This window comes from Lepidothrix coronata, unplaced genomic scaffold, assembly GCF_001604755.1.
Source record: "Lepidothrix coronata isolate B3197 unplaced genomic scaffold, Lepidothrix_coronata-1.0 Scaffold39, whole genome shotgun sequence".
In the NCBI taxonomy this organism is placed as follows: domain Eukaryota; kingdom Metazoa; phylum Chordata; class Aves; order Passeriformes; family Pipridae; genus Lepidothrix; species Lepidothrix coronata.
Genome location: NW_016690219.1, coordinates 3129242 through 3157052, shown reverse-complemented (window position 1 = coordinate 3157052; position 27811 = coordinate 3129242). Strand labels below are relative to the sequence as shown.

Here is a 27811-nt window from a genome sequence, read left to right as displayed (position 1 = left end):
TTTTCTGTAGACAAATGTTCACACCCCGGTGGAGGTTCACATTTTCCATGTAGTCATCTAGTCCTTACAGTATCCATCACAATATTTCTGCTCAAAAGAAAGTCTCCAAGATCAGAAATTGAGTGAAACAGAGGATGGAAGAGATGATGCAGCTCTTCAGCTGCCTACCTTGAGACCACGTCTTGAAACTATAATTGCCCAGAAATAAAATATAAGCAGATTCAGAAGATAAACAGGACAAAACCACAACACAGGCAAGCTGCATCCATTCATCAGTAAAGCAAAAGCAAATATGGATGAAAGGGGAGATTTTTTTCCTGAGCTCCTGTTTGGAAACTGCTTTTTCTTCCAGGGTCAACAAAACCTCCAGTTTCAAACTTTGCATATATGCTTTAAGAAACAGCGTGCTGTGAGGTCTCGCCACGGACAGCACGAGTTTTGTCAAGCAACATGGACAACAGAAAGTCATGGGGATTCTTTTCACCCTTCCCTCATTATTAACTCAAAGCAGTCACACAGAACTTCTCGTTTTTCCAGCGTGTCACAAGCAAAAAGGAATGAAACCCTCTGATAGACAGCTTTGAGGTAGGACCCCCATTTTACAGTTGGATAAAATGACCTTCCTTGTGTCATGGATGTTAGAGTGGTGGAGGACATAAGCATCTTTGCTCTTCCAGCTGTACTTAGTCTCCTCCCCAGATCCATAGTGGTTCTGTGGGGCACATTAGGTCCCAAGGAGCCACTGCAATAGGGATATAATTTAGGGTGCCTGCTTCAAGCTGTGCTTTTGTGAAATAACTCTAGGCTGTCCAGGAGACATGGAAAGGCAGTACAGGAAGTTTTATGTTCACTTCTCCAGGGTACTTGTCTCAAGTTAGTGGTTTTCTTCATATCTTTGCCTGCATTCCTTTATTTTGCAGAAAATACCTTCATTCTTTCCAGTTCATGTTGTCTTTTGCTGGTTGCTGTATGCTTTCATTTTATCTCCAACCTGATTCAAACTATATGACCTCTGCCATGAGGGGAAAGAATCAAAGGTCATGAAAGCTCTTGTGGTATTTCTGTGGTAGCGAGTTCTATAGTAATGAACATTTCAGGACACAAGCACAGGTTCTGGAACTTTACCATCTATCTCACATGATTTGTGGTCAAGCATTAGAATAGGCTGCCTGGGGAACTGGTGGAATAACAATCCCTGGAAGTATTCCAAATTGTGTAGATGTGGTGCTTAGGGACATGGATAAGTGGTGAACACGGTGGTGCTGGGTTAATGGTCGGACTCCGTGAACTTAGAGGTCTTTTCCAAACTTCACATTTCTATGGTTCCATGATTTTAGTCCAAGCCTACTGGTACCCACTCACATAAGGCTCTGCAACCTGCATGTGTCAAGTGCATGGCAAAGATGAACACCCGGAGCACTCAGTGTCTGCAGACACAGGTGCCTCGACCTTCCTAAAATTTCCCTCCAAACATCCATTGTGGCCACCAGACATCGGCACTTTGTCCTAAGTACCTGTCTCAGAGGGACAGATGACGATTCACAGTTTGACATCCATCTCCCCACAGATGTTTGCAAAACATACTCACTTCAGAGTAGGGAACCTATTTGTCTGATTCTGGAATCCATTTGGACTAGTTTGACAGCACCACTTACACTTGCTTTAAGGACATTTTATATACTCAAGAGGGGGTAAAAGCAGCTTAGTGTACCTGAAAATTGGTCCCACAAAACCTCCACCTTTCCTTTAACTGCTTTTATCACACAAAATTGGAACAGCAAATGTTTCAGAGAACAAACCGTACTGGTTCAGGGCAAATGGGTGCAGAGGATTTACCATTGTTGCAATGCCAAGAAAATGAACAAATTTGCCCCCTGGGTTGAAGCTAAAGGAACAAAATTCTTGAGCCCTGCCTAAAATCACATGGTTCTGCTGGGCTCGTCTGATGTTGTTCCATGGTGATTCACAAGCACTGCTCTGCCTTGCTGTGTGATGCTTGGCAGCCAGCTGCACAGTCAAAGCTGTGCAGAGAGCAAACGAAGGCATTGATGCATACTTTTTCTCTTTTTTTTTTTACTGCAAGCAAGCTCCTGCCTCAGAAACAACTCTAGAAAACTACAGAACAGGCAAGGTCTGGGCAGAATCAGCAAGTATTTAGTGTTGTTGGAAAATAAAGCCAGATTGCATGGCATGATAGCCATATGATCCCCTTCTAACATGCATCACTTCTCTTAGGAACAACAACAGGCACTGCCTTGCACCATGTTTTGCAAGTACTGATTAAGGCCAGCAATCCTTCTTGGGACTGTAGCCTGTCCTTTGCACCTGCAAAACCTGAGCTGTGAAAAGTTGACTTGAGGCCACATTTAATGAAAGGCTTACCTGGGTGTCACAATAACAAACCTGGAGCCACCCCACCCATCAGTGTGACCTGGAGCAACTATCTCAAGTGTTAAGGCATTCAACATAAGTCAGGAGAGCACCAAACTTCTGACTCAGAACCTGTGAGAGTACCTGCAGGTCCAGGGAGACAGGGTGTCTGTGTAAGGCAATTAGGTGTTCCCTTGTGCCCAGTGAGGAACTGCTGAGAGCCAGCCAGCTGGAAACACTGAGCCCAGGGATATATCTGAATAGGCAGCTACCTCCTGGCTCGCTACTCTCAGAAGCTGGCTGAAATGGCACAGAAGCCTTTCCTAAATATCATCTGAAAGTTCTCACTAGTGGTACATGAGATAGTCACCACCTGGCACAGTATCGACCTGAAGGACAGGTGATGCAGAACCACGCAGAGAAGCACAAGCTGAAGATGGAGGATAAGGCCACAGTGTACTTCTCCTTCTCTGGGAAGGGTTTCTGCTGCCACTGTTAACTGTCATTACATAGAACCCCTGTTTTGAAGCAGTTTGTCAGGAAGCATTAGCATGCCTGGCAGGTTTGCCTAGACTAGGCTTCTTCAAGTAAGCAAACAGAATGGAGGGAATTCCCAGTTTTGCATGTTTAAACAATAAGACTGAAAGCTATTTAGACTCCTGCTGACCAAATCTCATACCCAAATCTTGCAGGCTCAGTGCTGTTCAAGCCTCCTTTAGCAGGCTGAAGAGTACATTTCTGACCTCTGAGTTGGAGCAGAGAAAGAAAACACTTCCAGATCTGTTCAAGAAAAAGAAAGGAAAGAAGAAGGACTGGTCACCAGCAGGTGATCACTCTCTGCTTCCACCTCCTGCTTGTGGAAGAGGGATAAGGGAAGTTTCCTACACTTCGGGCATATCTTTACCCTTTTACTCCTGTGGACATCTGGCACCTGGCACCACACACTGCTGTGACATTCATGGCATCATGGCTCTCAGGAGAGCTTTTTGTACTTGCTCTGTAATCCAAATCTACTAAATACATATTAATCTAATTGTAATCAGAGGAAAAGATTTAAGAAATTTCAGTTTACAATCTGCGAATTATTCAAAAAAAATCGGAGACTGTGGATAGTAAACAATGAGAAACAACAAAACAGGAGTCAGAGGAAGTGGAGTGTTTCATAGTCACTGATATAGTAAATCATCACTGCAGCTTAACACAGGCAAATGTAGTGTAAATACATTTATGTGTAATATATCTGATGGAAAGGACTGGACTTGAAAGCACATATTTAAATGTGACATTCATGCAGTACACTAGCCAGGAAAATGAGGCTGATTTCATTAAAGAAAAATAAATCTCTGAAGACTATACAGTCCGTGGAAGCATTAAAAAAGGAGGAAAAAAAAAGTAATCCAAGCATAATTTAGGCTATGTCAGAGGGGAATCACAGAAACTAGTAAAATAAAAGGAGCACAAAATAAATTTTATTAAGTTAGTGAATTAAGTCCAGGTGGGAAATGCCAGAAGACTGTCTTACAGGTAGTGTGTCAAGTACTAGTGAGGATGAGAAATCAGCTTCAGCTGTGATCTCCATCCTCAGTATGGTGTCTGATGACCAAGAAGGAGACTCAAATTTAATTAGCAAGCTCCCTGTATATATTTAAGATACAGCCTGCATATTTAAACTATGACAATTTCAGATGTTCTCAGCTTTCCACTGCACCAGTCCCTACAGAAACAACCCCCACTTCAAAGACAGAATGGGGGTCTTTCCATTGCCAATGGTCAGTGGAAGAGAGAAGGCTGAAATACTGTGGTCACAGAGGAAATCAGAGGCCAAATCTGTGTTTTTTTCATAACCACAGAACACGTCTGAGAACTCTCCAAACTGCAGGTACAAAGACGTGTTCGCTCCAGTGAAAATCAGCTGCTGCTGGTGTGAAAGGGGACAGACTGTTCTGTGCTCCTCAGCTTAAGAGCAAACTAACTCTGGCCAAGGACACTGGAAGAAGACTCCTTTTTAGTAATGCCATGGTTCTGCAATGGCCTGGGATACACTCAGAGATTCAACCCCAGTAAACTGTTGGGAATTTCCATCAGGAAGATGAAGTCCAAACAGCTCGAGCTGTGATTCCCGCTAGCAGCTCTGCAGAAATCAAGTATCTTAGGGTGAACACCAAAACACTGACCTTCCTCAAAGGCCAAATTTATTCTCAGCAGGGAAAGGAAACCTCTCAAAATCACCAAATTGGGCAGATGAAGAACTAACAAGAACTGGAGAAGCAACAGGAGTGGCCTCCTCCACTCTGCCTCCAGAGAAAAATCTGGCTTTTATTACAAAATTCCAGCCTCGAGCTTCCTCCCACAGGATAGACCAAGGAGGCCCAGACTTGTATGAATTAACCAAAAATAACACTTCCAGGGAGGGAGAGCATGACTGAGGGAATTGCTGATGGGCTACAGAGGCCTCTCAGCTCCTTCTCACCAGTTCAACTCCAAAAGTTGGGAGGAAGAAGGCAAAGCCTCTGGCTTTGAGCAATTCTGTGCCCTTAGCCAATTTACTGGGAAGCAAGGGACTGCCACAACCACCATCACATCAGGCAGCTCCAAGCCAGTGGACAGAAGAACAAAAACTGTCCTTCCTATCCCCACAATAACCCACTTTAAACAGCTTGAGTCTCACAGTGGCAATGCTCAGACTGATAGCGAACTTCAGGCTCCAGCAGCAAGCATGTTTAAAAATAGCCAAAGCAAACAGGGTTCTGTTTGGGGAGGGGAGGAGGCAGGCACCTTTTTGGCTATGTTTGGCCAGCAGCAGGGATACAGTCTGGTTGATCCTGACCATCCCCACTACACATCCTCATTGCTATGGCAATGTCCCATAAACAGAGCAGGGATCAGCAGCTCCCCGGAGCAAGGAGGCAGCCCTGTCCTCAGGTAGTAGCACTGCATTAGAAGAAGGAAAACAGGAGATTTGTGCAGGCGAGCTGAAGACTCACTAGAGCGTGTAAATGTTACCTTAATTTGTGCATCAGCATTTAAATACCACAAGAACTGGAGCTGGAGCTACAGCATGAGCAAAGCAGATGAACACAGTGTGTCTGACTCAGCCTGGGGAGACAGGGAAGCACAGGGAGCTGGGAAGAACCCACAAGCGTTAGTGGGCCAAGGCTACCCCAAATGCTGCTGCTGTTCCCTGGGAGACTTCCATCAGAAACCAAAGCTGATGGCAGGCAACATGCTGCTGATGGCTCCGAGGCAGCAGCAGCAGCACATCCTTGGAGCAGCCTCAGGCAGAACAAGGAGCCAAGCTCAAGCACTGAAGCAGCTCAGAGAAAAGGACCACCAGAGCCATGAGAAGTCACCAGGGCTAACAGATCTCTCCTGGAGGTCTCAGCGGCCATCATGGGCTTGCGGAGCTGCAGAGGGATCTGGCTCAGGGTCTAGAATTAGCACAAACCCACTGTTACAAAGCCGGACTTGTTCACCCTGCCCTTGTGCAAGACAGGGAAAGGGGGAAGGGAAGCACGTGCTCATCCCACCTTCTTGCAGAATCTTCACAACCTGCAGCCTCTCACAATACTGGTTCCGCCACTGTAGTGGAGTGGCCGCAGAGAGAGGCTTCACTCAAGGTAGTACTTTGGTGAGGTAATCTAAGACAATAGGATTAAACTGAAACAGACAATTTATGTTGTGCAACAGGAAATATTTCCAGACAGTAAAGTCTGTTGGGCTCCAGAGCACTTTCCCAAGGTAAGGAGCAGAACTGGAATTGCCATTCCTTGACTCATCTGTCAAGGCTACACTAGCATCATGTGGTGTAGAGAACACGCTCACACAAGGAGAGGAATGGGACGGGGACCTGTCTTTGCTTTTACAGCAGTTCTATGTAAAAGCAGGGAGCCAGTATTTGCTTTTACATAGAACAAGTTTCCATTAACAGAACAAAAAGCTGAGATTTAGAGCAAGTCAGAAATCCAAGAAAGTCTTGGTGGTATTCGAGACCCTTCAGTTCCTGTCATGATCTCATCCTGAGTGGGTTTTTCTCATCTTGCTTTCTCCTTTGCATGTGGTAGAAAAAAAATAGGATTAAGGGGCTGATTCTTACCTGCCCTCCACTGCCGTAAATCATGAGTAACTTCACTGAAATCAGTGGAGTGATGCCATCCTTAAGTGAAGCGTGTTCACATTTAAATCCAAAAAAATTAAGGATGAAATTATGTTCATCTCCAACTATAGCTCCCATAGGTAAAGTTTAAGGATAGTTTAGAAAAAGACTCCCAAAAACTGCATTTGAGACAGAGGCTCATCTCTCAACACCTGTATAGACATATATATGGGTGGATTTCTAAGAACTTCAGTTCTAATCCCCCTTCAAGCACCCAAAGCAGCCCCTGAAGCACAGTTAGCCCCTCAGTCCCCTTGTTCAAGCAACGATTCCATTCACCTCAGAGCTGACTTGACTACTGGATCCCTTAAAAAATGCCAGTTTGTCACACCATTCCCTTTCATATTGAGAAATACAGAGCACAGCTCTAGATAAAAATACTGTTTCTTAGGCTCCTAAGAGATGCTGGGAGCAACTCCTACTACAGCTTCTCTCCTCCCTCTGTTACATGAGCTCATTATTCTCTTGGCTATGTCTCTGCTAGTAAACTAACCCACGCCAGAGCCCATTCTTCAGCCCTGAAGCCAACTGGCACAGCCCTACGCCTCTGTATTATTAAACTCTCTTACACTCTCAAACGAGGTCGCTGAATCCAAACTGCCTTTTGGAGCGTCCTGGCCCTTCCTAAATCGCTATCACACCAGCAACACCCAAAGGTCATCTGAGACCAACTAATGTGTATCACCAGTGTGATAGCACAGACCCTCAAGACCAACTCAACAGTGCATATATAAGCCAGCTGTATGAATACTGAAAGTGAATACTTTTTAATAAATCAGTAAGAAGTAGCAAAGCACTTGGAAAGAGTCTGGGAGATGGGAAGACACAAAAAAGGATTTCCTACTCAACTCCATTTAAAAAAAAAGGCTTTCATATAGGAACTGTGAAACAAACTGAGCTTTTACTTAGAAACCAGCTCCAGGCAAAGCTGTCAGCAACGTCTCCTGGGTCCCCCATTGCTCATGGCAGCAAGACGAGAGATGCCAAGGCTGGTCAGGGAGCTTGAACTTTCCCCAGCCATGGGAGAAGGTGCCTCTTAGACGCTGGGGAGAAGGACTGCTGTGCTCAGGGCGAGCCCAAAGCCCCCTTCCTATGTTCCCATCTTGTACCTTCTTCCACCACATTCCCTCTAGGGAGGTGGGAACAGAGAGGACTCTACTTCAAAATTAGCATAAAACAAGGGGGAGTTAAGGGAGCAACATGAATTGAGCAATGAGTTGGAGGTAAACACAATGTACACAAAGCCTTAGGATTATTTTTCCTGGGGCCAACTCCAAGGCTTTTATTCCCTCACTTATAATTAGCTGGTAAATATTGTACATATAATTGACCTTTCTAAACGCTGCTGTAGCTGGAGGTGTTGGGAGCTAATCCTGCCTGTGAAGACCTGGGCTTGTGCAGCACAGACTCTATCTGCCGGTGTGTAATGTTCTGCAAGTGCTTTTTTTCCCCTCACTTACTGACACATTGAGATTTACTGCCCTGTGTCAGTGAGTTCAAGAAAGCCTTTTAACTCTGAAAGCTCCGGGAACTGGCTCCAGCACATGCTTCAGGATTTATCCGTCAGTTTGTTACGCCTTGTTTGTCCAAGAAACAGTCAAGACTGAACGAGTGAGAAATGACAGAAATAGTACATGAAGTCACAGTTGCTCCACTTTAAAGCACAAGCATTTGTGTCATTTTCCTACCAAATAAATATATGTGTGTTCAGCGAGCAAATAAGGCAATGGCAGAGGAAAGGCATCACATGCAGGATTTTACGGATGCCAGCTGATTTGTGCCCACTCCTCTGAGCGAGTGTAACACAAATTCCAGCAAGTATCAGCTCTTTCTGATCAGAAAAGCAATCGCCGGGACCGTACACACTCACAAACCCCGTGAACGCTGCCGCAAGCCAGTCCTGGGAAAAACCTGTGAACGCTAAACTGAAGCTAAAAGGCAAGCACGTAAGAGAAAACGCTGAGCAGCCCCTGCTCTTTCCCTCACCTTCACTCACTGCCTGCCCCGTTTCTGTACAGCTTCACGCTGCTTTCTCCCTCCCTTAAACAGCTCTTTCTTCCATCAGTCACATCAAGTCACCAGCGTCTGCAAAAACAGTATCGATGCCAGCCCTCGCAGATGCTGAGCTCTCCTGGGGAGCGAGGCGCACGCCGGGCTCCCGTCCCCCTTCCCGTCCCTTCGCGTCCCTCCCGCGCCGCAGCCCGTCTCCCACCCACCTCCGAAACCTCCGAAACACCCAACGCCAGCATCCCGACCTGCATGGACAGGACCACGGCGTCGGTGGCGAAGTTTGCAAGAGAAGGATGTTTTTGCTCTCACCGCCTCAGGTTCCCCAGCCGCCTGGGAAGTACAGCGAGCTGCCTGGAGAGGAGAAAGTTGTTCCAGCGCTCGCTTTCTTGGCGTTCCCGGCAGCGGGGTCGGGAGCTGAGCCCGTGGGGATGGTGAGACCAGGAATGCGCTGTGACAGGCGGGAGCATGAGGTTTGCCCCAGCCCTCTCACATCCTCCCCAAAAGCCGGCGGTCGGGAGGGCGGGCGCCCTGTGCGTCTGCGGGAGGATTGGAGAGCGGAGCGAGCGCGGGAGCGAGTGTCGAGCAGGGCAGCAACAGGAAATGACACAGAAACTTCACCAGGCTCCAATCCAAACTTGGCCCCTGACATGAAAGAAAGGGGAGGCAATTTGGGTAGGGGGGTGGGGGGGGAGGAAGAGAGAAATTTTTCCCCCTCATTAACCAGCGTAAAAATCTGCTGACTGGAAAAGAAAACATCGCTGTGACAAGTTTTATTAAAGCAAGGAATGAAGGGGGGACGGGGGGGATTCCCATCAGAGTTTATTTATTTGAGCAGGAGTGGTGTGATGATGTTAGACATTGAGAGCAAAATGCCATTTTCAGCAGTTTTCTGACTTTTCTAAGCTCCTCGAATGCTCCGTCGTGTGCCCGAGGGCAGCAAGCAGGAGCAAGGTCCCCCTCCCTGCGTTCCGTGGGGAAGCGACTGCTGGCAAGAGCCCGGACATTCTACCTGGGGCTGCGGGCGGTCGCTCCGAAATGCAGCGCTGTCCGCGGCTCCCAGTGCAAGGGGACAGCGGAGGAGATGATGGGCTAGGGCTGCTTGTGGTCCTATGCCCAGCCTGGTGAGGAGCACACGGCTCCACACGCCTGGGGGACAAGGCAAAGTGGCAGCCCAGGCACTGGCAAGATGTGACAGTGGCACGACCCACAGACGTAGAAAATCACACTGCGCATGTAGTCAAACCTTTGCTGTGAAGGATGCAAGAAACTGCCTTAATTGAACAGAGTTGGATGGATACTTCAGAATCACAGTCATAAAGTCATTAAGGTTGAAAAAGACCTCAAAGATCATTGAGTCCAACAAGCAGCACCATGTTCACCACTAAGTCATAGCCCCAACTACCACATCCACAAAATTTTTAACACTTTCAAGGATAATGACTCTACCATGTCCCCAGGCAACCTGTTCCAATGCCTGACCAGCCTTTCAGTAATGAAATTTTTCGTGATATCCAATCTAGTGGATTGTCTAATAGCATTATTCCTAATCTGTTAGGATATTTTCCTAATATCCACTCTAACCTTCCAGCAAAGCAAATCCTCTGAACACCTCTCTACATACAGGGTACAAGGGAACAACAACTATTGAACTGAGTGGCATTTTTAAAGCATACTTTAGACATAACCCCCAAAATATGTCTCCTCACAGGCAGCCTAGACCTAGTTTGACTTTAGGCTCTTTGTAAATCCCACCTGCCATTGCAGTAGGCAGTGCCATAAACCCTTTGATAGGACTTTCTGAGGGGTCCTCTTGTCTTCCTGATTTGATGCCCACACCACTGAAGAAAGGTAGATGAGATGTCCAGACTGTAGACTGAGTAGCAGGTCAAATGGAAACTTTTCTCTTGGAAGAAGGTGTATCACTCCTCATCCTGCTCAAAGATGTCCTACCAGATACAGTAAACTTTAGGGACCGTGAAACCCAATTCTAAGCTCAGATTCAATTCTTTCCTGGAAAGAGAATATGAACATAGTCATTCTGGTCACAAATTTGAAAGTGGTGAGAGATTTATATTTATTTTCCAAAAATTGAGCTTTCTTGGGCTAAAGAGGGACTCCCTGAGACCTCTTTATTTCCCAATTAGTTTTGTAGGAATATAATATCCCTATTAAAATCAGAATTTTTAGATATTCCTATTTAATAGGTATATTTTAAAGCCAGGTGAGATGACTCATTTGATCATTTCAGTCACCTGGTCTGATCACTTGCGTAGCTGAAGCCACAGACTGGTGTCCCAAAACCACACCTGAATCATTGCAAATTATGGCACATCGTTCAAGGAGATATCCCAGCCTGAATCAGAGGCTTTCAGGGAAGGATGAGCCATCTCAGATAAGTTATTTCAGGGGGTATCACGCTGTCAAGAAAAAACGCTACTTTTTTCATCTGCATTTGTCTGGTCTCGCTCTCTACCCTCAACCCTGGCCATCATTCATCAGTCACTCCAGAAAGCTGCAGATCAAGCATAAGCAGAGAAAGCTGCAGCCCACCAAGGTACAGCCCAACCTCAGTTTACCCTAAGAAGAGCAGGAATATTTCAAGCCCAGGCATAACTTTCAATCAAATATTTCAGTTGAAAGTACCCAAGCCACGCAGCTCGGAGTGGAAACTGGAGCCTGCTGCTCCCTCACCTTGTAAGCTCAACCTTACAAAACCACAGACAAGTCATCTTGTAACCTTGTCCTGAATAAATAAAAATAGCTGAGCTTTTTTAGTCTCTCACGGTAAGAGAGATTTATGGACAAACCACAAAATCGTGCCTGTCACTCTTTCAAGATCCATTTCCATTGCATTAAAGTTCTTTTTGAAATGTGCCTACCAGAACTGAATGTGGTATTACCTCACTTATGCTGTAAATTTTTAACACACTTGGACTCCTATGAAGTTGTTCCATCAGAAGCATCTCTGTCTTTGCTATGCCTTTGTGAATTCAGTAGCGAGCTAACAAGCTGAATTAGGGATTTATTGTTATAGTATCATTTTACTCCAAACTTCAACCTTAAATACAAAACACTTTAAGATTTGGCATTTATACAGTGTTCAACACATGCTTTGATCCAAACAAGGGCTTTGACCTGCCTAACCTTTGGTGTATTTTTTTCACTCCTGTGAATGACTTGAGCACAATCGTAAGGTATCGGTTGTCACTCCCTTAACGAGAGGTTATTTTCAATTAATCAAAGAAATATAAACAGAGCCTTGTATTGAGTTCAAATAAGATCAGAATAGTTGTGTCCTTAAAACAGATGTCTGAGGCTGTGTCTCCTTTCAGATCAGAGCTCATGTACTGTCAGGAAGAGATCTTGCAGATCTGTTTGCTCAACCAGCTCAAAAAACCTGACATACTCCAGTGTGGCCCACTGAAGTCAATGAGCAGCCCATGATGCAGATTAGGGTAACCAGGCCAAAATCAGATTTGTGAGGTCTTTACAGATTAGAGAGAACAGCAGAAGGGAATTAGATAGCACCAGAGTGCTTCAAAGTAAGGCTAACCCTGGATCAAGCCCGGCATACTACAGGTGTTTCCCCACAGTTCTGATTTTGGCAAGGTAAAATAAAAACAGAAAAGGAAGAGACTGCTGGTGTACCTTGCAATGAACTAAACAGGGTCAGAGCTGGCCTTTGGCCTTGAGGCCATCAGGCACAGCCCAGCCATGTGCATATTGGAGGCTAAATGCCCTTAAACCCCCAAAAGCTCTGGTCCATGATAATGTTCAAGCCATGCCAGAGACCTGCTGATGGACTGGAATAAACAGGGACTGAGATAACACTTAACACCATAAAAGTTTTCCAGTTGCAGGGCCCTGGTGCTATTTAATTAACTTAACCAATAAACTAAATATAGCTCATTTCAGAATGACAAGTTGCCCAAAAGACCACAAGACTGAAGCCTTGGATAAATGCAAGCTTGCCCTTGTGAGTCTCAGACTTTTCTGCACAGCTTTAATATCCTTATGTCTTGCACTTCAGATACTGGTTTTTGTCTGTAAACTGTCCAAGGCAAGGAGCATATCAACCCCTAGAGCTCTGCCTTTGTCATTCAAAGCACAAGTGTGGTCCTTGAATCCATGGAGTGGATATATCTCCACTCAGCTGAGCCACCTCAAAGGTAGATCTGAACTAAATAACAGTGCTCTCTGTAGTTAGTAAAGAGAGACTGGCACTTGTAGAGGATAATTTGTCCTATCCAAACACAGTTTGAGACAGGTGAGGTGAATCGCCTCTGGAGCTGCCCCTCCTACTCCAGGGATTATGGAGAGGGCTTAGCTAACTCTTTCAATCTCTGCACCAAATTTTTCAGTGTCTAACGTGAGGACCAAAAACAATATATGTGTTTACCTGGAATAGAAAAATCGATATTTCATATCTATAAAATAAATATCATGATAGTATTGTCATGACTTTTGATGCCAGAAACAAGTTATCTTGTGTAGCCTCTGAATGAGGTACACTCTGATTAGGCTATTAGGTTTCATGCAGTTACTGCTGGAGCCTGAGAAGCTGTCTGGCACTGAAGTACATCTTCTCAGCAGGGTGTCCAGTCTGGATTATAAAGTGTCAAGAGAGGAGCAAAGCCACCATGTCTTTCATTAACTCATTATCCTGAGAGTAATAAATGACTTTTCAATGTGACTTAATCTGAAATAGATTTCTATACTTGGTTTTGTTGTACTTATACGTGTGTAACTAAGTATTTCTGCACTAGGTGCCATTTTCTCTCTATAAAAATGCTTAGTATAATCAGTCAGCTTTTTTTGAAAGTTTGTTCTGATAATCTAAACTCATTCACAAACAACACCTGCAGCAACGCCCAGAAAAGGCATGGGCAACACATTTGAGAGTAGTCACTTTGCAATTAGCTTCCTTGAAAATGAACATCACATTTCCATTTTTACCTAAAAATAAGTGTAGTGGCAGGGAAAAGCTTGTCTCAAAAGGACAGGTTTTGCCTGTTTATTTATGAGGATTTGCAGTGTAAAACTGTTGAGATTTTAGAGTGAAATAACACACTTATGCATTTGGCTGCTTCATAAAGGGAATTAATAAGGGATTTATTTTGCTTGTTTGTGTTGCTTTCATTTCCTTTTTTTTTTTTTAATCCAAATGGCATCATGGTCCATGAGGGAAAGCTGTGGGAGCTGTGGAAGAAGGACCTCCACAACCCTGGATAGGGACAGTCTTTTTTTATCTTATTGGTAGACCTATAACTAAAACCACAACATGAATCATGTGCCAAAATACTGGGTTTATTAACTATGCTCTCACCGTGGCGAAACTATTTCTATTTGAAAGAGTATCTTAAACTGCTTACAGCAGCAGGATTAAGGTGTGGTGAATTCAAACAGAAGGAATAGTCTTACATAATTTTTTTTTTCTTGAATACCTTTCATTTCATACTAGAATGTCTGAATCCCACAAGGAAAACTACAATGCCTCAGAGATGTATTCTTTTCTGGCTTTTGCAATTTCAGAAATCACTGCAGTTTTCATATGTTAACATTAGATTATCTGATATTTTATAAAAAATTTATTCCTATACCTTTCCAGGCGTGCCTGCTCCTTCCCATGCTATTTTTGGTATTTATGAAGCCAACTACATGCACCTCACAGGCAAATGACCTTTTAAAATTAATGAAGATCTGTAACATTTACATCCTATGTATTTTGCAAAAGGAGAAAAGCTGGTTCCATCTTGTCCCCTCTCCCTGTTCTACCCCCACCCCCAAACAAATCGGAATTGTTTCTCTAAAGTCTGTCTCTCTCCAGAAAAGTCTGACCTACAAATGGCTTTCTCATAACTCAGCAGACTAGTTTAGTCCTCAGATGGATTTATCATTAACCACATAGGCACATGTTGTCCTTTCTCTCTGACCTAATGAATGTACTATAAATAAAATATCTCTAAAAGCAGGTTTCACCATACTTATCCAAGCTGTTGCTGCAAGTCCTTGTAACTCCCAAACCCACTTACATTAGAAACATTAATCACTTGATTATAATTCAAAGCATCAGCTCTCTACAGCTGAAACTCCCTAGCACTTGACTTTGGCTAGACCTCTAACCTCAACTTATCACTTTCAGGCGTACTCCACATTTTCTTCTCCAATCTGTCACTAATGTAGGAAAGACGTGGGAAGTTGCTTTCAAAAGGTATTTTTAACCTAGGAGTGTCTCATTAAAAAAAGAGCTTAGTATAGAAACTGAAACAAAACCTTTCCCGCTTCACTTAATCGTAGCAATCTGAAAATACCAGAGGTGTATTTCATTTTAAACCAAAGCAATGTAAAGGAAAAGGAAATCCTTTTGGAAAAGACACTGAGAGTGTAATTCCTACCTACCCCACAAATATGTTATATGATCATAAGATTATCTGTAGATCTTTGTATTGTTCATCTTGAATGAAGGAGGCTGAATCAAGCCCTCTATTATTCTGACTTGCCTGCTCATTCATTAAAAGTGTACATGGACAGTTTGGGTTATTTCTACTTATTTCAGTTGACACTATGGAGATCATATTCCATCTTGACCAAAGGTTTTAAAAACCCAGAGAAACAAAAGATTAATTTGGGGATATTATTTTTAAACCTCGTACGATTAAGTCTGGAAATAGACAAAGATAAAACTCCCTGAAGGACAGGCACAGCTAATGAGAGCCTGAGAGGAAATGATCCCACATTCTCAGTTCTTCTGATGGATGTCCTTCTAGCCTTATTAATCAGACCTTTGTGATGTTGATAAATCACTGAAGTATGATAACAGATGAAGGTGAGTTTGGATGTAAAATGATCCGTGGTGAAGGATTACAATAAAGGAGGAAAAGGAGGGAAAGCCAAATACAGTTTTATAAACTGCATCCTTAGCCTGTGAGAACTTGTAGATAATAAATGTCATTTCTTTTCCACATTATCTAAGAGATTAAGAATTTTTCTCGATGTATAACTGCTGGGAAGCCTCTGCAGCACCTTCTCCAGTTACCAGCAGGTTTATATTACATCAATTGCCTTTATTTTCCATCAATTATGATTTCATTTACAAAGAGGAACTTAAAAGTACATTTCTTCTTTTAACTTTTTTTGAGGAAGTAGGCTTCAGAGACAGGAAAGGAGAATCCATGCAAAACGCTCATAGTTTTGACCTTCCAAGGTTTGTCAGATTCTGCTTTGAGATTCCAGCAAGTTTCTAGTATGACCTTATCCTGCCTGAATAATCCTATGTCACAGAGGTGTCAGCAAGGTCTCTACACCTCCAGTCACTCTGTATACAGAGTTGGTTTCTACGTTCAGTAAAGCCACCCAGCCATCAATCTACATGTATCACAGTTTGCAGTTTTCAAGGAAAGTATTTCCCAGAGCACTTAAAAAGTAAATAAATGCATTTGAGGTGCTATTACTGATTAATCAGTTCTATTCTCTGCCTTCTACTAGTGGTTTTTATACTGCAGAATACAGCCCTGGCCATCTGAAGAAAACCAAAGCCATGCTTATTTACTGCAAATTCAAAATAGAAGGTTATTGAAATGAGGCAGCTTGCCAGTAAGGGAAAACTTGCCTTAAGCAATGAAAGACAAAAAGGGGTACCAGACACCTAGGAGAGAAAGGACAGAAGTACACTGGATGTCTCTGAGGACACTCAACTGAAATACAAATTTGAGTGCTTCACATGTAGCTTTTAATTGGTTTGTGTCACAACATGGAGAGATCTCCAAGGTGATGCCCTACCAGGCTGGCTGTGCTATGTCATGCTGCAGGACAGCACTTGGTAGGGAAATGCATCAGCTTGGTCCAGATGCAGTGAAATTATGCAAGGGACACGGCTTGTTGAACTGATGAACCCTATCCAGAGGCGCATGAGCTTGGATGTGCTGTGGGTGTTGTCTTACTCTGTGTGGAGCCAGCCCAAACACGTCCATAGTGTACTGTAGTATAAACTGGGGATTGGGCAGAAATCCTTAGAAGCGACCAGATATTCCCAAGGAAAACAAGGCAAATTTTTCCCTGTAATGACTGCTTTGTACTCCATGAAATAGCAGGGATGGCATTTCTGTTATTTCTGTTCTTGCCAACATTTCTGCATGTAGCTGTTTAACGGGAAGTACTGAAAACACACATGAATGGACATTAAATTACACAATTTCCCTTCAGGCTTTATAAGCCATCATGAGCATGAACAGGAGACAAGTACATGTTAACATAAATTCTAAACTGAGATGTGTCATTTTACCCATTTAGAAAAGAGTGGAGAGGAGGGAAAATTGAGAACAACAGACGAAGAAAGAAAAAAGAAGGGGGAGGGGGAACAGAAAGCCCTATAAATAAGCTCTAGCATCTGAGAAAAAGAAAGCAGAATACCTGGTACTCAGTGTTGCAGTCTGGGATCTGCTGTATATGGATGCATAAGTCTGTGGCATAGATGTGTATCAGAAGTACTGTCCCAGGGAGCACACTCCACTGGAGCAGTCTAACTGCTCTCAGGGAGTTATGTTGGACTTATAGATCTGATTCTTGCCATATGATCCTTGCCAGATGTCTGGCTATAGACAGCTGATCACTAGCAGACTATCTTAAGATAGACTTCAGCTGAGACTCATCACTTCCATCCCAAGAGCACTTAATTCTTACAATGCAAAGAATTGAGTGCTTGCAATCAGCACAGAAATATCCTTAAATTACATTTTCATGCTACAAAGCCTCTGCTCTTGAAATATGAAGGCAGCTCAAAGAAATAAAGGGGTACCCAAGCGCTCTTTCTGTTGCTCTTGAATGAAGTATGGTATAGATTTCTAGCTCTGGATTTAGGCCTGGAAGCACATCTGGTGTTTATTCTTGTGTCTCTCCTTGCATAGTTAGATTTGTGCTACATTAAAGAAATCATGACTTCCACAAATATCATAAATTATGAAGAAAATTCCTGGCCTGAAACTAAATATCATTGTTTATTATGTTAGATTGAGATTGAGTCCTTCAAAGGTCTGACACCAAAGCCTTTAAGTGTCTGCCACAGAGCCTTGGACTGCCATAGCAATGTTCCTGTAAATCTGACCAAAAATCCACCATCCTGAGCTACACATCAAAATCTTCCCAAACCACATGGTTGGTCTGCAGTCAGCACAAGAGCAAAAAAACAACATATATTAACCAGGAGTCACCTCACTGCAATATTCAACCAGAATTCCTTACCTGCAAGAGGGGAGGAATTGCAAAACAAGAAAAAGAGGAGTCTTTGGCAACACAGAACAAGACAAAAGAACAGCAAGCTCACCTGGCACAGGAGGCTTGGATAAAACACTACTGGCTTCCAGTGACAGTGATGTGATGACTGGGAAGAAACCTTCTCTTTCCTAACTTGATATTTGTTAAGTTGAATAGCTAGAAAAACCTTTAAAATTGAAGGTGGAGCTACCTCTGGTCACAGAAACAGCCCTGTCTCCAGCAGCAGCACTGCTGCTAGGAAACATTACATAAGTGAGTTCATGCCAGGTCACAATCAGAAGACAGTCAGAGACACAAACACTCCAGCAGGCATTATTTTTCCACTGCACAGCCAAAAGTAGGCAAATTTTTTAAAACAGTAAAATCCCACTGTGTCTGCAGACACTGTTTATTAATAGGATGGCTTTGTGGTCAGTTTGCACCACTGACTCCAACACCATCTTTGTTGCACTAAGTTGATAATGACATAAATTTTCAATGAGCAGTTATTTAAATTAGAGCACTGGGAGACCTTCTGTGGAAACCTCCCTATTCTTGACACCAGAGATCTGTTCCCAAATCCACTCAGCTACTTATTCATGTCTGTGTCCCATGTGCTAGAGAAGAAAACAGGAGATTAAGGATTCTGTTCTTAAAAATTAAAAAAGTAATAATACACAGAGGAAGAATGAAAGCCTTCATCCCTCTTATGTAGCACTGTTGAGGCTTTCTCATTTCTAACAGAGATCACAAAGGAGAGAGAAACAGAGTCCCATGGAACTACACACTTCTTGACTCAAGGGGCTCAACAAGGAGTGTTTGCTCTGTGGGGAACCCACAAGGCAGGAGCAAGGTTTCCCAAATGAGGCTGCATCGTGAGCCCAGAACTAGAAATGCTCACAGACCTGGAATTGCACAGGAAAACCATAATGTGGCAACAAAAAGGTCTTCACAAATAGGAAACTTTGGTAACTGCTGCTCTTAAGGGATTTAGTTAGATGCTTCTGATCATGTCTTGTCAAGGGCTAATTGTTTTCAGTATTTCAGAGTTGCATTTCTACTCTTAGGAAGGTGATGAATTTGAGCAAGAGGCTTACTATATAAGCAAGATGTCAGGAAAAAAACCCAGAACAAATAAAACCTATCTGACATCCCTGAAGCCTATAAGTTTTGCCCCAATTTGTTAGCAGATGGCAAACTATTCTCCATAACTCCAGCATGCATCAAAACTGGTCATTGCAAAGAAGCATGGTCATGCTCTGGGAGAAATAACATGAATTCCTCCATTTATAACACAGCTCTTCTTGGGTTTTAGCCATTAATCATTGGCCCATCTGTATACCCAGAACCCAGCTTTGCCAACATGTCCTGGACTCTGAGTTAAGATTCCTGAATCAAATATCCCTTCTTCCTGACTTGAGTACAGTGACATTTTAACCTGAAATCCCCAGTGCCTCAGAGAATGAATCTTTCTTTCCAACATGCAGTAGAAGAGCTGACAATGAACGCTGGTGCTAAGCTCCCATACCTGCTATTTTTGACCAATGTCTGTCAGGTTGTGCTGGATAGATAAATACAACTATGGGACAGGTATGGACATAGAGATATCTGATAAAAGAATCTCATCCAGCTGAGAACATCATGGCACATCAAGTCTCTCCTCCACTGTCTATTCCAGTTTCCTGAAGAACTCTGAAATTCTATGCCCTCACCTTTGTTGTCTGCACTCAGGACATCTCCAACACATAGTCAAGGTCCAGAAGAAGAAAATGGTTAGCAACTGTGATCCTCTGAATCAGTGGAAATAGAAAAAAGTGTCTCATCAAAATGGTGGAATGTATTTGTTTAGGAGGTGCAGACTACTTCAAATGTCATCTGCTTTCACTAAAGGTACGTGGTTCAATTCTTAAGCATCTCCTTTGTGAAATAAAAGTGCAGCTACTGCTGCATAAAAAACAATAAAAAACATTTCTATAAATATATTACCAACCAAGGGAGGGACAAAGAGAATCTCCATCCTTTATTGGAAGCAGGGGAAAACATAAAGGCAAAGAATGAGGAAAAGGCAGAGGTACTCAATGCCTTCATTGCCTCAGTATTTAATAGCCAGACCAGTTGTTCTCAGGGTACCCAGCCCCATGAGCTGGAATACAGGGACAGGGAGCAGAATGAAGCTTCCATAATCCAAGGGGAAATGGCCAGTGATCTGCTATACCGCTGACACACACATGTCTATAGCAATCCACCTGAGGATACTGAGGAAGCTGTGGGAAAAGCTCACTGAGCCACTCTCCATCATTTATCAGTGGTCTTGGCTAACCAGGGAGGTCCCAGAAGATTTGAGGTTGGCAAATGTGATGTCCATCTCCAGAAGGGCCAGAAGGATGATCCAGGAAACTACAGGCCTGTCAGCCTAACCTCGGTGCCAGGCAAGGCTATGGAACAGCCCATCTTGGATGCAATCACTTGCATGACAATCAGGGGATCAAGGCCAGCCAGCATGGGTTTAGGAAAGCCAGGTCCTGCCTGGATAGTCTGGTCTCCTTCTGTGACAGGTTTACCCACTTAGTGGACGAGGGAAAGGATATTGTTTACCTGGACTTTAGTAAAGCCTTTAACAGTGTCTCCCACAACATTCTCCTGGAGAAACTGGCTGCTCTTGGCTTGGATGAGTGCACAGTTCACTGGGTAAAAACTGTCTGGATGTTCGAGCCCAGAGTGATGGTGAATGAAGACACATCGAGCTGGTGGGCAATCACCAGTGGGGTTCCCCAGGGCTCAGAGTTGGGGCCAGCTCTGTTTAGTATCTTTATCAACACTCTGGACAAGGGGATCGAGTTCACCCTCAGTCAGTTTGCAGCTGACATCAAGTTGGATGGGAGTGTTGATGTGCGGGAGGGTAGTAAGGCTCTGCAGAGGGATCTGGACAAGCTCGATCGATGGGCCAAGGAGACCTATATGAGGTTCAATGAGGCCAAGTGCCAAGTCCTATACTTGGGTCACAACAACCCCCAGCAGCACTACAGGCTTGAGGCAGTGTCTGGAAAGCTGCCCACTGAAAAAGGACCCAGGGGTGCCTGTCAGCAGTGGCTGAACATGAGCCAGCATGTGTCCAGGTGGCCAAGAAGGCCAATGGCATCCTGGCCTGTATCGGAAAGAGTGTTGCCAGCAAGAGCTGAGGTACATGGTTTAGTGGTGGTCCTGGCAGTGCTGTGTTAATGGCTGGACTCTGTAAGGTCTCTTCCAACCTAAATGTTTCTACGATTCTAAAATATGTAAGAGGAGACACATTTCACAGAAGTCAGACCACCTTAAAATCCTATGAAAATAATATGCTGCACTTAATACACTCCTCTCCAGAGGGGAGGTTGTAAAAACAATAGTTGAAAGATGCATGATCGTTTTGCCTAATGCACTACTGGAAGATATTCCAATGCTAGTCTGACAGGTGCAGGAAAAGAACGGAAAACAAAACAGTTCAGGCCGGGTCAGGTGATCTTCCCAAAGATTTCTCCTGTCTCTTCTCTCAAGAAGCACATACCCAAGAGATTCTGTATGCAAACTGCTGCTCAGAAGGGAGTATGATACAATAATAAAAACCAACAGACACATCTAGAATAGCATTAAAAATTAAAAGCCCTTAGTGAAATCCAGTAGCTGCTGTATGTATGCCCCCAGCTCACTGCAACACAGTGCTTTTCTGAAACTTTGGGAAGATTTTAGAAGGAGATAAATAAGTGGATGCTCTCCATACATCACATACATTAAAAAGGGGGTAATCATCACAGGTTTGTCTGCTGCACACCAGTCCTGGGCAAGAACACAGAACATCTGTGGCAGAGCTCGACCAATAAACAATTAATATTCGTCAAAAATGTGTAATGGAAAAGGAATCTTATTAATTAATCCAGTCCTAGTTTTGATGAACCTGGTTGAAAAAAAGTAATAGGGTTGATGTAACAGGCTTCTGAAGAGCACCAGAGTTGAATTATTGAATAATAAACTTGGCTGGTTTAAAATAAACATAGTACAGTGTAGATGAATCGGAGACCAGCTGATACCTTTCCAAATTAAATAGTAAATGGCAAATGTTCACTCAGCAACTGAACTTTCAATCCCATACAGATGCTGGCTTACCAGGTGCTGTTTATTATTTTTATTGCTGGCATGGGAGAAAAAGTTAAACTATTATTTAGTAAGTTTGTGAAATTTTGGGAAGTGGTATAGAATAAAGAGGACAATAAAGCAAAACAATCCAGAGAGGAATTCAATAAACTGCACAGAGACAACAGTATTTCAGGACAGACATGTACAGAGTTCTGAAGGTAAAATTAAGAGATCTTGTTTCTCAAACATGAGAAAGGAGGCTAGAAGCAAACTGGTAAAAGTCTAGCAAGGTATAGAATCTAAGTGGTTTAATACAGACGTCTTCAGCAGCATAATGCATGTACTAGAGATGCAATATCAAGTAGAAGAAGCAAAGAAATTATATAACATCCCAACCTGGCGTTGGTGCAACTGCTGCTGATGTTCGGAGCCTATTTCAGAGGCTGCAGGTTCTAAGGAACTAAAAAGAATTGAGGGAAAAGACACAAGAATGAGTGAAGAATCGGGAAACTTCATTCTGGAGAAAGACATGCAAAGATTTACCTCTTTAATTTTACAAAGAAAAGACTGAGACATTTCTTAATCACAGATTATAAGTATTTAAAGAGAGAATTAGAATTAGCTAATGAGGTTTCTTCAGCCTTAAAAGATCAGCAATGGCCAATAGCTAGAAGTTAAACCTAGACATTCAAAACAGAAATAAATCCAGTTTCTTTGACAGTTTTGCAAGGGCTGTGGGATACTTACAGTCACTGTGAATCTTCAAACCAACTTTTTAAAATTTTCTCTCCAGTTCAAACAGCAATTAATTTAGGAAGGTATTACGGCCTCTTGGTCTCAGTAACCTATCAGTGAAGTGACAGGGCTTCAGATGCTTCTGTGGGAGGCTATTTTACAACCTAATAAATGTCATCTTGGGGAAAAGTTTCGTGCAATTCTGCATTTGTCTTTAATACACTACTAATGGACCACTCTGAGTAATTGATTCCCTTGTTTTCTGTTCTCATCAAAGCACAATTTAAATAATGAACTTTCAGCAGATAATAACACGTTTTCTAATACTCGCAAAGAATAATCAGAGAATTAATCAAGTAATTAATTCTTAGTTCTTAGTCATTCCTCCTACTCAAGACCCAAACCAATGTTCAGTTAAGCACAGGAATATGTGAAGAATGTTTCCTTCAGCCAAGCACTGGAGAAGGAGGAGATTTGGCATTTGTGACCCTCAGACTGCCATATTTTGTGGTATCTGTACCCAAACCAAAAGACTTCACAGAGAAAACCGAGATTCTTGCAAGGGCTGAAATAAATTGTGTTCCTATGGTTAACACTCCTCTCCATCATCATTTGCTTTTTGTCTGTGTCTTGTTATTTTAGTTACTCATGCTTTAATGTGCCTCCTAATGTCAATCCTGCTATTCAGTGTCGAAGCACTGAGTATGTTTCCTTAAAACCACAAATCATAGAATGGTTTGGGCTGGAAGGGACCTTAAAAATCATCTCATTCCAGCCCCCCTGTCATGGTCTGGAACACCTTCCACTAGACCAAGTTGCTCAGAACCCCATCCAAGGTGGCCTTGAACACTTCCAGGGATGGGGCATCCAAAACTTCTCTGGGCAACCTGTTCCAGTGCCCCACTACTCTCAAAGTAAAGATTTTTTTTCTAAAATCTAATCTAAAAAGCAGTTCCCTGAGGGGGCACCTGGAGTTGAACCAGGGACCTCTTGATCTGCAGTCAAATGCTCTACCACTGAGCTATACCCCCTGACTAAGCAACTCTGCTGTGTAAATTAAACTCATTAAGACATTCACTGCCCCAGGGAGTTCGCAACATGGAATATAAACCAGCCTTGTCAAGCTGGTTGCCTGTGAACTGAGTCCAGCACAGTTCATGTCACTGTATTTCTTCCTGAGCCTTACAAGAGACACACATGGTGGTGTAGGAATGGGGGGCAGCACCACAACACCTTATGGATTAATAACTTCTGCTGAGCCTTATAGCTGGACAGTACCAACCAATGCATTGTGAAATGATGGCAAAATTGCTCTGCATTTCCTATAACTCTCTCCCTGCACCTCTTTTCAGGTATGGAAGGTGGTTACCTGTCCAGCTCCTTTTGTCCAGATGCACATAACGAGGCAAGCTGCACTGCCCTATCCCTTTTCTTAGCCAGCACCTGCCCTTCTCCCCTCAGCAGGACAGCTGAACACTCACAATCAAATTCAAGAGGTAAAGATAACCCAGTGACTCTGGGGACTGAATCTCCATGTCAAGGCAGTGGTGATATTCTCCAAAGGACAGTCCTGAAGTTCAGCTTTCCCTGAGTAAATCCCAGGCCTCTGGAAACAGACTGGAAAACAGTAAATTTAGCAAGGAAACACAGACCCCACAGCTCCCTATTGCTTCACCACCCCTCTGTCTGAAATATTTAGTAATATCTAGGTACTTGCTAGAATCACAATATATGTTCAAATACCAGGACAATGAAACAGCATGGGTCAGCCAGGAGGCTCTGGTATAGAGAATCCAGTGTGAATGAAGTTGGACAAACATTAGATAAATAAGTAGGAGAGGCTGAATCCTAGTGGAAACTTTGCTCTAAATGGTGAACCTCATGGTCTGAGATTTCCAAGTGAAGGATCTACAGACGGGTACATTCACTGGGACTCTCTAAGTAAGACCCCCAAACTGAACTTTTTGACATCTTTTTCTGGGATTTTGATTCACCCAAAGTTTGTAAGGTCAAAAGTTGTCAGTGTTAGTGCTTTGGAAAGCATGATTTCTCTCATGATGAGCACCATCCCAGCACTGAGCTTATATCATAGCCAATCCTCCTTCCAAATCATTAATAAGGATCCTAAACAAAAACAATTTAACATTGTTCCCCTGAGGTATCTCCCACCAAGTGTTGGCATTTATTCATCACTATGCATTTCTAGTGCCTCCAGCCTGTTTTCAGTCTGGTTTATAATCTTCATCTCCAGTCAATCTAAATTAATTTTTCAGCTCAGTCTTCATGAAATAATATATTAATTGTCTCAGTACATGAACAGACATCTTATTTACACAGATTAAATGACCACATTTTATTCATCTATTTGGTCTGCAGTTGGATCAAACTAAGTGATTATGTCTGGATTTGCTTCTTACAAATCTATGTATGCATCATTCATGTTCCTTCTCAATGGTGAAGTTAACATGTGTAGAGGGTCTGCATACTTCCCACATGCCACTAAAGGAATCCAATTAATAACTAAAGTGTGCTTTGAGTCACACAGAAACCTCAATAAACTGTTCTTCACCAGAGAAGAGGTTTGCTTTAACTGCTTACAGATTTACTTTGTTTGGTCTTTTCTTCATTATTCCATTCCAACAAAATTCACTCCTTCCTTTTTCCATCATTTACATTCTGTCTTGGCAACTATCTTGAGAGTTAGTTAATATACATATGGCTGATGTGAATGCATGGCACAGGAAATTATTCTTCTTTCCTTATTTAGACTCTTTTACTAGAGATAGAAGACAAATTTATTGGATAGTTACTAGCTCTTTTAATGACTGCTGTTTATTTGTAAAGAGCAATACAACGTTTTCCTCTGTCCTCTGTTTTTCAGAGATAACTATGTGAGCCAGCTCTTTGACTAATTGCAAGAAAACCAGCAGGCAGATCTGGTTTCCCAAGTTTCATTTCTAACATTTTTCTGTTTCCCATATCCCTGAAAGTCGCCTCACAGAGGTTGTATTCTGCCCCATTCCCAATGTATTCAGTTAATGTTAGCATCAGGAGATATCACAGAGATTCAATAAATCCAGCAGTACTTCAAGTTCTCATTCTGTGGGGCTTCCTAATGCTCTCAGACAGTTTGAGGTCTAAAATGGGATGAAAGGAGACAAGGCGAGGTAAATATGTCACTTCCACTCACAGCGCTTTATGGATGTTTCCCAACTTGGTGAAAGCCAGTTAGCCCACAGGAAGTGCAGTAAGGTATATGGGCATGTGAAAAAGTTAGTGCCTACTGACACCCTTGGCAAAGACCAGAACTCTTTTTCTACCACGTATATGGGGTGACTCCAGTAATAAGAACAGGATTCTGGATCAGTTTAATGTCTGAATCATGAACTTTTTGTGATTTAAGGGGGGGTATCATGGTCATGAAGAAAGAACTCTTCATTTCTTTGTGTCATTCCACTAAACATAAATATGAATTTCCATCAGCAGACATGAAATAGTTGTTTCAACAGAGTTCCTGAAGTTTAGAGACACGCACACCCCAAAAAACAACCAAACATCTGAGCAGGAAAATGATGTAAGTTGGAGAAAATTAAGTGTCCTCTACAAGGGCCCTACCCTTTCAAAGCAAACAGACTTCTCCAAAGAGTGATGAAGAGAGCAGCTTGTTCCAGCTGCCCTATGACTCAGACTGGCATGAGCATTGCATCTGGCCAGAGCAGCTCTGGACAACAATATGGGGAGAAAATAAAGGCCAAATACTGCCTTGGTTCAGAAGATGTGAAACTTTCAAGAAACTGAACACCAGGTTATTGAACATTTCTGGTTCCCTACTATATCCCACCAGTCCACATATCTACTGCACACATAGGCAAGCGAAGCACAAGCTCAGATATGATGATATCCAAGTAGCAGCTTACAACAAATACAACAGTCACAACTGTCTCTGTAAGACTCCTATCTGAAAACCTCATCACTTACTTGGGTTCTGAAAAGAGAACTGAACACAGCTGAATATATGGTGAAGATCTTCAAAATGGTCAGTCCTTTAGGGAGCTTCAACCTTGGGCTGTGGATCCTAAGAGAGGATCTCAGAGAGACCCAGTTGTGGAGTCCACCAGCGATTGTTTGTTGAGATGAGAAAAGCAAGACAAAAAGGACCAAAATGGACTAAATAAGTCTTTTGATATCAGCATCTATGACTCTTTTGCTATCATCATTGTGGCACTGAATTACTTTCTTCTGCTGTCTTGCCTAAGACCTATTAAAATGAGAAACAGTACTTCTCAGACAATTTGTTAAAATCACTTCAGGTCTCTGAGTGACATTAATGATCAGTGACTGAGGGTGGAGTGCAGCGAGGTGAATGGCATGATGAGTTCTGATTACAGCATCCACCTTTCTGGAGAATTTCTATCTGAGCACTTGCATGAACTCTCAATACACCTCATCACATCCTGCTCTTTACCTTATTTACCTTCATCACTCCTCTGCAAAGTATCCTCACATTTCATTTTTTAAATACAGAGCTGAAGCAGAGAGAGAACAATTGATATAAATTGACTTGTCTAAGGTCTGCCCAGGTCTCCTACACTGAGGCAGGCAGAGACCTCCCTTGTACTTTTGGAGCTGCAGACAAATCTTACGAGTGGTTAGTCCTTAAGGATATGCTCAGAGCTCTCCTGCTCCCTTCCCTCACAACATCCTCTATGTTACAAGACATTGCAAAACTTTTCATGAGCTGGCAGAACAGTTAAGGGCACAAGTACCAGTGTCAGACCTTTTGAAAGTGCTTCAGGTTTGGTGTAGTGCTCTAGGACCTGCCAAATTTAGAGACTCAAGAAGATTTTTGCAGAAGTATTCACCGAGACAGCCTGTCTCCACATGTCTATCAATAATGGTCGTGTCAACACTTCCAGGCTGGGATCTGAAGGTACCCTCACCTGCTGTAGGGTTGCTAATGGCCATTATCTGGTTCATAAATGGGGAAAGTCAGCCACACAACAATAAAACAATTCTTCTGCAATAACTCATGGATCAGAGCTAGAATATAAAAAAAAAAAAAGAAATCCTGGCTCAAATATCCTATATTATCTACAGAGTGATTGAACTGCTCCTCTTAGAGTTCTCTCTTTCATTCTCTTTCCATCAGCCCCACCTTCCTCTCATTGCCAATCATGTCTCTCATTG

General features: G+C 42.9%; 1 protein-coding gene and 1 non-coding gene across 6 annotated transcripts in view; both read right to left on the bottom strand.

Annotated features, from left to right (window-relative positions):
* The window catches only part of EVA1A (eva-1 homolog A, regulator of programmed cell death), a 212817-nt gene that overhangs the window by 57561 nt on the left and 127445 nt on the right, over positions 1-27811 (bottom strand). The window contains exon 1 of one of the 5 annotated variants that reach the window (XM_017812972.1): positions 8843-9068. The exons of 1 other annotated variant lie outside the window; for it this stretch is intronic. The gene's annotated coding sequence lies outside the window, so the exon portion shown is untranslated. Of the gene's footprint in view, positions 1-8739; positions 9069-27811 lie in introns of those variants that run through there. 3 more of the 5 variants (XM_017812974.1, XM_017812975.1, XM_017812977.1) reach the window with 3 other exon arrangements.
* On the bottom strand, positions 23584-23655 carry TRNAC-GCA. Its single transcript has one exon. It is a non-coding gene; the product is annotated as a tRNA-Cys (tRNA).